This window comes from Haliotis cracherodii, unplaced genomic scaffold (genome assembly GCF_022045235.1).
Source record: "Haliotis cracherodii isolate W230 unplaced genomic scaffold, xgHalCrac1.p SCAF_8, whole genome shotgun sequence".
NCBI lineage: Eukaryota > Metazoa > Mollusca > Gastropoda > Lepetellida > Haliotidae > Haliotis > Haliotis cracherodii.
Genome location: NW_027266341.1, coordinates 45,147,820 through 45,160,932, shown reverse-complemented (window position 1 = coordinate 45,160,932; position 13,113 = coordinate 45,147,820). Strand labels below are relative to the sequence as shown.

At 43.5% G+C, this 13,113-nt stretch overlaps 1 protein-coding gene across 4 annotated transcripts in view; it reads left to right on the top strand.

The window, feature by feature from the left end:
• LOC139450095 (beta-1,3-galactosyltransferase 1-like) overlaps positions 1–13,113 on the top strand; it is a 58,951-nt gene that overhangs the window by 2,950 nt on the left and 42,888 nt on the right. For 2 of the 4 annotated variants that reach the window (XM_071231738.1, XM_071231734.1), the window contains exon 1: positions 5,976–6,097. The exons of the other annotated variants lie outside the window; for them this stretch is intronic. The gene's annotated coding sequence lies outside the window, so the exon portion shown is untranslated. Of the gene's footprint in view, positions 1–5,975; positions 6,098–13,113 lie in introns of those variants that run through there. 4 annotated transcript variants of the gene reach the window in all.

Genomic DNA, 13,113 nt, shown 5'->3' with positions numbered 1-13,113 from the left:
CTAGTACAACATCACGTAGACAGATGCAGCATACACCTCTATGCCAGTACAGCACCACGGTGACAGATGCAGCATATACCTCTATGCCAATACTACATGACGGGGACAGATGCAGCATATACCTCTATGCCAGTACAGCACCACAGTGACAGATGCAGCATATACATCTTTACCAGTACAGCACCACGGGGACAGATGCAGCATATACCTCTATGCCAGTACAGTACCACGGGGACAGATGCAGCATATACCTCTATGCCAGTACAGCACCACGGGGACAGATGCAGCATATACCTCTATGCCAGTACAACATGACGGGGACAGATGCAGCATATACCTCTATGCCTGTACAACATGACGGGGACAGATGCAGCATATACCTCTATGCCAGTACAACATGACGGGGACAGATGCAGCATATACCTCTATGCCAGTACAGTACCACGGGGACAGATGCAGCATATACCTCTATGCCAGTACTACATGACGGGGACAGATGCAGCATATACCTCTATGCCAGTACAGCACCACAGTGACAGATGCAGCATATACATCTTTACCAGTACAGCACCACGGGGACAGATGCAGCATATACCTCTATGCCAGTACAGTACCACGGGGACAGATGCAGCATATACCTCTATGCCAGTACAGCACCACGGGGACAGATGCAGCATATACCTCTATGCCAGTACAACATGACGAGGACAGATGCAGCATATACCTCTATGCCAGTACAGCACCACGGTGACAGATGCAGCATATACCTCTATGCCAGTACAACATGACGGGGACAGATGCAGCATATACCTCTATGCCAGTACAGTACCACGGGGACAGATGCAGCATATACCTCTATGCCTGTACAACATGACGGGGACAGATGCAGCATATACCTCTATGCCAGTACAGCACCACGGGGACAGATGCAGCATATACCTCTATGCCAGTACAACATGACGGGGACAGATGCAGCATATACCTCTATGCCTGTACAACATGACGGGGACAGATGCAGCATATACCTCTATGCCAGTACAACATGACGGGGACAGATGCAGCATATACCTCTATGCCAGTACAGTACCACGGGGACAGATGCAGCATATACCTCTATGCCAGTACTACATGACGGGGACAGATGCAGCATATACCTCTATGCCAGTACAGCACCACAGTGACAGATGCAGCATATACATCTTTACCAGTACAGCACCACGGGGACAGATGCAGCATATACCTCTATGCCAGTACAGTACCACGGGGACAGATGCAGCATATACCTCTATGCCAGTACAGCACCACGGGGACAGATGCAGCATATACCTCTATGCCAGTACAACATGACGAGGACAGATGCAGCATATACCTCTATGCCAGTACAGCACCACGGTGACAGATGCAGCATATACCTCTATGCCAGTACAACATGACGGGGACAGATGCAGCATATACCTCTATGCCAGTACAGTACCACGGGGACAGATGCAGCATATACCTCTATGCCAGTACAACATGACGGGGACAGATGCAGCATATACCTCTATGCCAGTACAGTACCACGGGGACAGATGCAGCATATACCTCTATGCCAGTACAACATGACGGGGACAGATGCAGCATATACCTCTATGCCAGTACAGCACCACGGGGACAGATGCAGCATATACCTCTATGCCAGTACAGCACCACGGTGACAGATGCAGCATATACCTCTATGCCAGTACTACATGACGGGGACAGATGCAGCATATACCTCTATGCCAGTACAACATGACGGGGACAGATGCAGCATATACCTCTATGCCTGTACAACATGACAGGGACAGATGCAGCATACACCTCTATGCCTGTACAGCACCACGGGGACAGATGCAGCATATACCTCTATGCCTGTACAGCACCACGGGGACAGATGCAGCATATACCTCTATGCCTGTACAACATGACGGGGACAGATGAAGCAAATATCTCTACCACAGTGTTTGATGAATTGTCTGACTGATGTTAAACATTGTTCCAATGGCCATTCTTTCTTGGCTAGAGGCGAGATCAAAGACATCGCCAATTTTCTAATAGAAAACCGAAAGTGCGGCCGTTTGTCGCGTGAACCCATCGCCGTACGAGCACGCGCAGTTACCCTAACAATTCGTAAATTACTTCGACTGTGCTACAGCGGGGTCCGCTGGGTCAGTGCCTTTGCATTTATTAAAAAAACACCTTTTCCGTCGATGGCCATCAGAAGTTTTGTGACATTTTTCAAGGCCAGTGCTGTTCAAATACCCCAAGGGACGTACGTAGCACTTGTCAGTCGCGGTTGTCGATCTGCCGGCTGCGGTCCTATCTCCAGTGTTTCAAATAGTAACAGCATCAAAAGGTATCTGGCAATTCCCAGGGTGCACTGCACTCATTCTGTGAGGCAACATGGGTTCCTCAATGCCAGTTTTTTAGGGAAGTCCACACACGTCAGTAGTGGGCGGGAGTAACTCTTGCAGTGACTGTGACCATGCTTCGATGTGAAGGTCACGCAGGGTACTGCGATGTCAACATGACAGATATACGTCTGCAAACGTCTGTATATTCTGCTTCCTTTATGTTGTGTTTGTGTCAAAAAATATTTTATTAATCCTTTTGCGGACTGATATATTCAATGAAGTATTTTATTCATGCATCTTATTTGATGAACATTTACAGAGGCCTTTTAGTGCGTAAGTTTGAGTATCTTAGTATCTTGAAAGATAATTACGTTGAAATTAGTATCTTGAAATTCCAACATTATCTTGAAATTTCAACTTAGTATCTTGAAATATTCCACATAGCATCTTGAAATTTCAAGCAAAAAAACCCCCAAAAACCAAATGGCCAAAAAAGGCTTCACTACAGTAAAGAGAATAATGGAATCGTACTAATGGAAAAGGGTAAGTGCTTTATGTAAAGTGGTGTAAATGTAATGTTATTCAACAGAACAACATAACAGTTGGTCATTCGTCTGATAAATGTTTTATTATAACAAAACAACATAAAAGTTGGTCATTCGTCTAATAAATGTTTTATTATAACAAAACAACATAACAGTTAGTCATTCGTCTGATAAATGTTTTATTATAACAAAACAACATAATAGTTGGCCATTCGTCTGATAAATGTTTTATCATAACAAATTGACTGGAGACACAGGCCTAGGGTAACAGGAGACAGGCGCTCTGAGAGGGGTGGTGTGATATCTCAGTTACCAATGTCAATATCGGGCGTGGCCACCATTAGTGACCACTACCCATGCTATCTTGTCATAAATCATATTTGTTTTACAAGTCTGATATTTTAAGTAATGTTTTGCTGACACTGTTGTATTTAATTTCAGAAAAATATGCATTTTGAATATATCTTATTAACGCATACATCACCTCCGGTGTGCTTTTGCATCTCATTTACACAGATCAGTCGTAGTGTACATGCAGGCCCGTGCTGTGCATGCATTGGAATATGAAAGCTGATTCATCTATCATAAACGTCAAATGATGTGTGCAGTGTTATAGTCGTGAAACGAAAGTTTGGAACTTATCATTCTTCGACTCATTCCTCAAATGTACCTGTTTGAGACTGTCACCTCACGATTAGGTCAGACAGACTCGTCACAACATTTGCTTGAGTCGAATCCTCCTGGACGAGTGGCTGGGCGGCCCTGCCTGCCCTGCATGCCCTGACATGGAACAACACATACCACATCGCCTGCAGCGTTGCTTGCCTGTCTCTCCGCCCAACCCGTCTTGTTGACCAAAGGTCTGCGTGAAGAAAACAAACATGGGGCGAAACCGTGGCTATCCGTCTTGTTGACAATTTCAGGTTTCTAGAATGTTACAATAGCCCAACGTCCCGGCTCACCTAGACACAATCCGTCATGGGACCTGGGCACCTTAGTCGTTCTTAAACTAAACGCTCTTTTCCGAAACAAATAAAACTATACTTGGAATGTACCGAATGTTTGTCAAATAATGCCACACACGCAAGTCGTACATAAATACTTAACATGCAAATATATATTTCATCTATACACTAACCAAAGGCTCGGAAAATTGATCTCAAACGTCGTTCCATTTCACGGCAGACACGTTATATTGGTGACATATCAGGGTATCTTGCAGGCCAGATCGGTGGTTGGGCGCCCAGCATTCACATGTCATCACAGACACGTCTCTGTTGCCAGGGTTGGTCGGCCTGAGAGAGATTCTGTCTGGAACTCGTGTCCAAGGTGGATGGGTACTACGGGGACTGTCTCTGACGTCGTTGCAATTGACCTGTTAACAACGTCGTCATTGACGAGCGACGTTATGCTTCCGGTTTCAAGCCTTCCTGTGGAAATACCCCTGATGTTTATAGTTTAATCAAAAAAAAATATAACTGCAGTGAAAGGATATAATATGATTACTACTCCCTTGTTGTCATCCATGTTTTCTGGTATAACCCTACACTTGTGTATTTGGCGTAATGCTCGGTTAATGAACTTATTACAGGTATAATTAGTGGTAGCACCACTCAGATTACCTGATAAAGGTTCCCATTTGGCATTAATTGTGTCGGGGGTAATTATTCAATCTAAATCCAGGTTTGATGTGAGGTGAAATGTGTGTTATGTAATATGCACGTGGCAGCCCAGCCAGAGATGAATGGTCAGTTGATTTACTTTTTTTGTAAATATTTTTCAGTGCATTTGTAAAATAACTAAACATTTAGGCGTTTAATGAATTTCCTAAGTGAACATTTGCCCATTTTGACTGTAAAAGTATACACGCGATAAAATAAGCAATGCTCAGGTGAAATATTTACTTTGTGTTGCAAGTCAAAATAGTGTAAACAAAAATCGCACAATTACCAAGCAAGTGACGTATCAAAACTTCAACACCATTACCGATGCTACCCACAAAGATACCTACATTTCCTTATTATTTCCAAAACTGTATTTCATTTTGTTTATCAGCGTGACCATACGCCCTTATACTATCAATAAACGTGACAAATGCGCTTACGAATTGCGCAGCACAGGTCGCGAACTAGTCTATGCTATATCATCCGGGTAACAACCAGTCCAGGGGAATTGCTATAGATCAGTGCCCCTTTAAAGTGGGACAAATACCTTTGCAGTCCTGAACCGTTGATAATGCATACAAATACCCTGGGTAATCGAGGATGATGGAACTCTCGGTGGGAGCCGCGGTCACATCTCTCGGAGACTCAACGTTTAATTTATGATTAAAACTCACCTATATTAATCTATGTCAGAAAAAAACCCGTTCTGTTTTAGAAAAATAATAACCTCTCCAACTATACTTTTCTAGTTCATGTTCTGCTTGCAAAGTCATGAAAGAGACCGTTAAGAAATTACACTTCCGACTAGGGGAGGTAGCTATTATCGGCTTCACTAGGAGTATTTCTTCACCATGTGTAACCGCTCAGGATCGAATCCTCAAGATATTCACTCTTAGTCAGAATATATCACTGCAGCTGCAGCTGTCACTCTTTTTAGACAAACCTGCGGGGCAGCAGAGACTGTAACATGTATTTTATGGCCACCTGCGGCTATAAATTCTACCCCATGGAGACAAAGTCATTTGTAATTAAAATATTAGATGTACTTAAAGATAAGTGGTTTTGTAACAAAGATGTATAACATCCACGATGTTCTGTAATGCGCTCTGACGTAGCGTATGGAGAGTCTGTGGTACGACATCATAGCAGATACGTTATGTGTGTGTGTGTGTGCGTGCGTGCGTGCGTGCGTGCGTGCGTGCGTGCGTGTGTGTGTGTGTGTGTGTGTGTGTGTGTGTGTGCGTGCGTGCTGAATCCTGTTTGCCTGTCCCGTTTATGCCGTTATATCTCAAACGCAGCAACGCAACTTGTCGTCATGCATAGCGGAAACACTTAGCATTGTACAATCCAGCACTGATAGCTGGAGACGCCAGTTCCGGTATGGCCATGGCCGTAAAACGGTATTGACCCTGATGAGCGGGGCCTGGTGCCCGCATCTACAGATACTGTCCCACAGCATCACTGTCAAGGGATTCATTAGAGTGAACACGTGCTCACGACCCGCTAGTGTCAGGTAGGTGTGTTGGATCATTGTCTTTGAGATATTAACCTCAGTAGTACAATACATATAATTGTGTTCTGGGTGCAATCTGGACTATCGTGTCGACGGTGGAGTATCATATTACATGTGCTGGTTTGTTTGTGAATTCAGATACGTTTTGCACGACTATTTTGAATCACTCTTTCTTCTGATGAAACGGAATAGTAAAGTTACTACTAAAGTAACGCTTAGTCTCTGAATATATATAATTTGATTGAAACAAATAACTCAATTTAAATTGAAAAGGAGCCCCATTGAGATGGGAGATTCCTGAAGAAAATCTAGACTTACTTCATTTAGGTATTTTTGCATTACAGAAAGGGCTAGGCGGAAGGGCATATATAATATGGTTCAGTGAATGTGAGAGAGACTAAGTGTGTACAGAGACCATATATGGTCTCTGGTGTGTATGACCTTGCATGGATCATGTAAATTGCACAACAAAATTGCAAACAATATTGCACTGACCGTAATTCTATTTCAATATGGGAGGGAGGGGGTGTCGTGATGGCACGTTCATGGTTTCAGCTGTCCCTGCTTTCAGTGGTAGACAAGTGAATACACACGACATTTGTAGTATCATGGTCCCTGCTTTCAGTGGTAGACAAGTGAATACACACGACATTTGTAGTATCATGGTCCCTGCTTTCAGTGGTAGACAAGTGAATACAGCTATTCCCTACCCTGCCGAGACGTGCACAATATATCCTAACAGTTGCCTACATACCTTGCTATAGAAACACGAGAGTGGAACATGACCTTATCGCGCCAAACAGGATTTCATATTACCACTGACCTCAGTAATTAGCGCGTACTAAGCTACGTCAGTGATGAGATACTCAATACATGTTTCTGTGAATGACATGAGTATGGTGTAAAATACTAAATACGGTCTTATGCCACTATCCCCGGATCAACAATGTAGGTTGTAATGTTCCTAAGCGTGTATTTCACACCTCTTTTAGAGATCTGCATGCATCGTACAAGTAAATTGATCGTCGATGCCAAACATCATACATAGGTTTGAATGGGAGAAAACGATTGTACAGTAAACCAGATGGTATAGAATACTTTCCACTAAAAGAATCAAGACATAATGCCTATGTTTGTGGTGATATTAATTTTGAAATATAGTTACACCTTGTCTTTATATGAAAATTCGATTGGAAATTTTTAATATTTAATCGCATTCTTACTCTAAGCTAAATTATCTACTTTGGTATATGGAAATCCGTCAGGGAGTAAATCTATAATATTTGACAGGTTAATATACTCTCAGTACAAATTACTATGTTTTACAATAGAGGTTGCCAAAAGTTTGTTCGTAAACATTTGGTAAAACTTATTATAACACTGTAGAGAATGTTTTCGCACGGATTTACACTCTTAATTCTATTTTGTTCATTGAGACATGGCCACACATGATAAGTCCACCCCACCGATAACTGCGGGCATGAAGCACACCCCAGACAAAAGGATAGCCGAATATAAATATTAGTTCACAGAGTAATACGGATTATGTTTCACATATGAGGCGTCATTGTGTTGACTAGGATTGTCCATGTTTGTTGACTGTCTGAATGTGAGAAATTACAAGTTGCTGAGCTATGGCACGGCGACCACATGAGTATCTTTTCCTGATGAATTGTCAGAATAGTATATACACCTTGCCGGCAACAACCTGGCCATGCAGTAGGGGAGTAGCCGAAATCCTGGAGAAAACGTAGTCGTGGGGAATTTACCAGCCGCTTTTGATAAATTCTTTAACGATACCAGCTATAATTTGAGTATAACTGAAGATGTGACTCCGTCATCATACAACACAAAGAACATTGTACATGCGACTAGACCATAAAACCTTAGATCCCGGATATCAAATGTCATATCTAGTAATTTATTAGACTGCACCTCCACATGAAATTCCTCTCTATCAATGTGCAGTTTTCCTTATAATACTTGAGTTGCAAAGGCTTCCTTTAGATAAGCATTTGTATAATAGATTCATCTAACGACGTCTCAGTCGTGCGTGTAACACGTCTTCCCTTGCCGATCTTGTATCGCCACTTCCGCTACCGCCCTACAAAGGACCAACTCCTCAGGACCGGACAGAAGACAGAACCTGTCAGTGGTGTGGTACAGTGTGTTTGAAGTGCATGTTGCAGTAAATCTTATTCTCAAGTGCAGGAGACGAACATGACGTGTTAATAGGGTACTTCCGTCAGTGACCCATGGAGCGGCAAGAAACGAGACCACCAGGTGGCGGCTACCATGTGGCCACCTGCTGGCGGATTCAAGAACTATATGTTAATGGACAGACGCATTATAAGATCCAGTTCAAAGGTTTCCGTGCAACTCTTGAGTGAAACAGTGCCACGCAGGGCGGGTCAAAATAGACCGCATCACACATGAGAGTTAGGAAATTTGGAACTATGTTAAAATGACTCACAAATCTGTTGCAATTAGTAACCTCCTTTCAAAGCAATACGCCCGTAGTCAACCCATCCGATGCCATGTAACATGTTGCTGTCACATGTGTGGCCGACATATGAGAATGAGTGTATAATACAGAAATATATGAAATATTGGATATCCCACGTCGCTGGAGTGTACATTATTACCATTCGGCCTTGATACCATACGTTATTATTGTTCACAATACGCTTAACTCGCAGTATCGATGCAGAGAAGTATGAATGCCTTTAAACAACCGTACCCAATATTGCATGCTCATCTGATTAATAGAGAAAGATAAGGATATAAAAGCGTTATCGGAGATGTATCCAAAAATACGTCTGTTGGTCTGTCCCAATATGAACATTGTATATACAGTTTATGTGGGTTTATGCATACGTTAACAAACTCGTACATCAGAAAAAAGCCACAGTGACGGGCATACTATAAGCCACAGTGACGGGCATACTACAAGCCACAGTGACGGGCATGCTACAAGCCACATTGACAGGCATACTACAAGCCACATTGACAGGCATACTGCAAGCCACAGTGACGGGCATACTACAAGCCACAGTGACGGGCATACTACAAGCCACATTGACAGGCATACTAGAAGCCACATTGACAGGCATACTACAAGCCACATTGACAGGCATACCACAAGCCACAGTGACGGGCATAGTACAAGCCACATTGACAGGCGTATCACCAGATATCACCGACTGACCTTCAAACTTAACTCTAATGGTATGACATATAAACCCTGGATATCTATGTCCCAACTAAGGATATGGCCGACTGACCTTCACATTTACCCTTATGGTATGTCATATGACCCCTGTATGACTATGTCCCAACTAAGGATATGACCTACTGACTTTCACGTTTTACTCTAATGGTATGATATATGACCCCGGTATGAGTGTATGTCCCAACTAAGGATATCGCCGACTGACCTTTTCATTTACTCTAATGGTATGACATATGACCCCTGGATGACTATGCCCCAACTAATGATATCGCCGAATGACCTTCACATTTACTCTGATGGTATGACATAGACCCCTGTATGACTGCATGTCCCAACTAAGGATATCGCCGACTGACCTTCACATTTACTCTAATGGTATGACATATGACCCCTGGATGACTATGTCCCAACTAAGAATATTGCCGACTGACCTTCACATTTACTCTAATGGTATGACATATGACCCCTGGATGACTATGTCCCAACTAAGGATATTGCCGACTGACCTTCACATTTACTCTAATGGTATGACATATAACCACTGGATGACTATGTCCCAACTTAGGATATAGCCGACTGACCTTCACATTTACTCTAATGGTATGACATATGACCTCTGGATGACTATGTCCCAACTAAGGATAACCCCGACTGACTTTCACATTTACTCTAATGGTATGACATTTGACCCCTGTATGACTGTATGTCCCAACTAAGGATATCGACGACTGACCTTCACATTTACTCTAATGGTATGACATTTGACCCCTGTATGACTGTATGTCCCAACTAAGGATATCGACGACTGACCTTCACATTTACTCTAATGGTATGACATATGACCTCTGGATGACTATGCCCCAACTAAGGATATCGCCGACTGACCTTTACATTTACTCTAATGGTATGACATATGACCCCTGTATGACTGTATATCCCAACTAAGGATATCCACGACTGACCTTCACATTTACTCTAATGGTATGACATATGACCCCTGGATGACTATGTCCCAACTAAGGATATGACCGACTGACCTTCACATTTACTCTACTGGTGTGACATAGACCCCTGTAAGAATCATTGTACACTAGAATCGTTTTTTCCCCCTGAGGATACTCTGTAAGAAATGTGTTTAGAATGTAACCACGGACATGACATGTTCAGAGCTTAACATGACTAGTAATGTGTTGAAATCCTAAACGGAATACACATTTGGTGTGTTCTATCTAAACGCATTTATTCCTGAACACATGAAAGGAGCTAACGTTTCACAGCCTAAACACCACCAAAACACAACATCCCCACGATATGAACCTGCCTCGAATTTAAGTCAATTACGGATAAGATGTAAAATGCATATTGACATTAAATGTACAAATCAGATCAACAGGCATTTGCATTACAAATATACTGGCAAGCCTTACAAAGATCGTGGTACAATATCAACATACAGACGTACAACTTAGCCAATCTCGGTCTCCGTATCACAGGGGGTAGCGTGAATGACTACAAATCAAGAGGTTGCAGGTTCGTATCCCGCCGAGGTTTAAGTCGTGTTGTGTCCATAAATATGTTTATGTCCGACAAGTAGTATTTCTCTCGTACAGGAAGCTGACAATAAGCACATCTGATTACTACGATGACCCCCTAACCTTTTACAGTTACAGCCATACACCCAACCCCACCCCAAATTAATCCATTTATACCCCGCTCCAAACTTCTGTATCACGATTGAACGCTACTAAAACATAGAAAGCAATCATTTTTTTAAAATCACCTACAATGAATTTCATAGGGGGTATACACATGTTGTGTATATACAAGTCCTTATGTAAAATTAGTTGATCTGGACTTATATGGTTGAAAGTTACTTTTCTCCTTAATGACATGAAAACATCGATTATGAAACTTCTCTCCAAGGACTTTCAATAGAATGTGTAGCCCCTGTCTCGCCACGGATCGATACGTCTCTCACGACGACAAGGTCTTAAGTCATCTCCATCACGTCGGCGTCACCTCGCGTACCACTGAGGCCCGAATAGCAGGTGAGCTTGGAAGCAAATGTAGACGAACCTGGACATGATGAGACTTCCCGTATGAGTAAATGTATTATTTAACACTCTCTGATTGAAGACGCGCCCTTCACGCGATCTGTCCATGCAATACGTTCTGCACGCAACTGCTACTGTTCATGAGAGTGGTTGTTTGTTACTTACTAACGGGAAGATACCTGTAACGAAAAACAAGATTCACATAACGAATTTTGCTCTTGTGGACACAATGTGAAAATGAAATGAAAATGATAACGCCTTATTATTTTTGACATGTTACCAAAACTATATAATGAAATTGAAAGGTTTCTCAGTAAGTGTACCACCTGACTCTGTATAAACATTGGTAAACATGTCGTGCATGAAACTCAACACTCAAGGGCGTTTAAGTCTAATTTTTATAACTTGGGTAATCCATCCTTGTAAATAATAACATCCCGGGTAGACAAAGCCCACTTTGAAACTTGGAAGGATTGAAGCGTATTGATAAAAAATAACTAGTATGTTGTTATACCAAACGTAGGTAGATCTTGTTGCCAGGCCTGTCGCTCGACATTAAGGAGATGAAACAATAACTGAACGTGTCAGTGTCCATGTTATACTGCAACACGGTGTTTCAGCGGGATAGCACATAGCACAAGACCAAGCAGCCACCCACACGTTTCTTTGTCAAACCCCAAATTATGCCTAAAGTCTTATGGAGCTCGGAGGCAGAAAGGCATGGATTAACAGACACAATTGGAAAGTCAAGGTTTGTTTTGTAAAGAGGTAGGGGAAGGGGTGGTGCTGGTATTTAAGGGTTGTGGGGAATGGGTAGTGCGTGTTTGGGGCGGGAGGATTGTAGGAAATGGGTGGTGCTGGTATGGGAGGGGTGTAGGGAATGGGTGGTGCTGGTATGGGAGGGTTGTAGGAAATGGGTGGTGCTGGTATGGGAGGGTTGTAGGAAATGGGTGGTGCTGGTATGGGAGGGTTGTAGGGAATCGGTGGTGCTGGTATGGGCTGGGAGGGTTGTAGAGAATGGGTGGAGCTGGTATGGGAGGGTTGTAGAGAATGGGTGGTGCTTGTATGGGATGGGAGGGTTGTAGAGAATGGGTGGTGCTGGTATTGGGTAGGAGGGTTGTAGAGAATGGGTAGTGCTGGTATAGGGCTGAGAGGGGTGTAGAGAATGGGTGGTGCTGGTATGGGAGGGTTGTAGGGAATGGGCGGTGCTGGTATTGGGTGGGAGGTCGTAGGGAATGGGTAGTGCTGGTATGGGCTGGGAGGGTTGTAGAGAATGGGTGGTGCTGGAATAGGGCTGAGAGGGTCGTAGGAAATGGGTGGAGCTGGTATGGGATGGGAGGGTTGTAGAAAATGGGTGGTGCTGGTATGGGCTTGGAGGGTTGTAGAAAATGGGTGGTGCTGGTATTGGGTGGGAGGGTTGTAGAGAATGGGTGGAGCTGGTATTGGGTGGGAGGGTTGTCGAGAATGGGTGGAGCTGGTATTGGGTGGGAGGGTTGTCGAGAATGGGTGGTGCTGGTATTGGGTGGGAGAGTTGTAGAGAATTGGTGGTGCTGGTATTGGGTGGGAGGGTTGTAGGAAATGGGTGGCGCTGGTATGGGATTGGAGGGTTGTAGAGAATGGGTGGAGCTGGTATTGGGTGGGAGGGTTGTAGAGAATGGGTGGCGCTGGTATTGGGTGGGAGGGTTGTAGGAAATGGGTGGTGCTGGTATGGGCTGGGAGGGTTGTAGAGA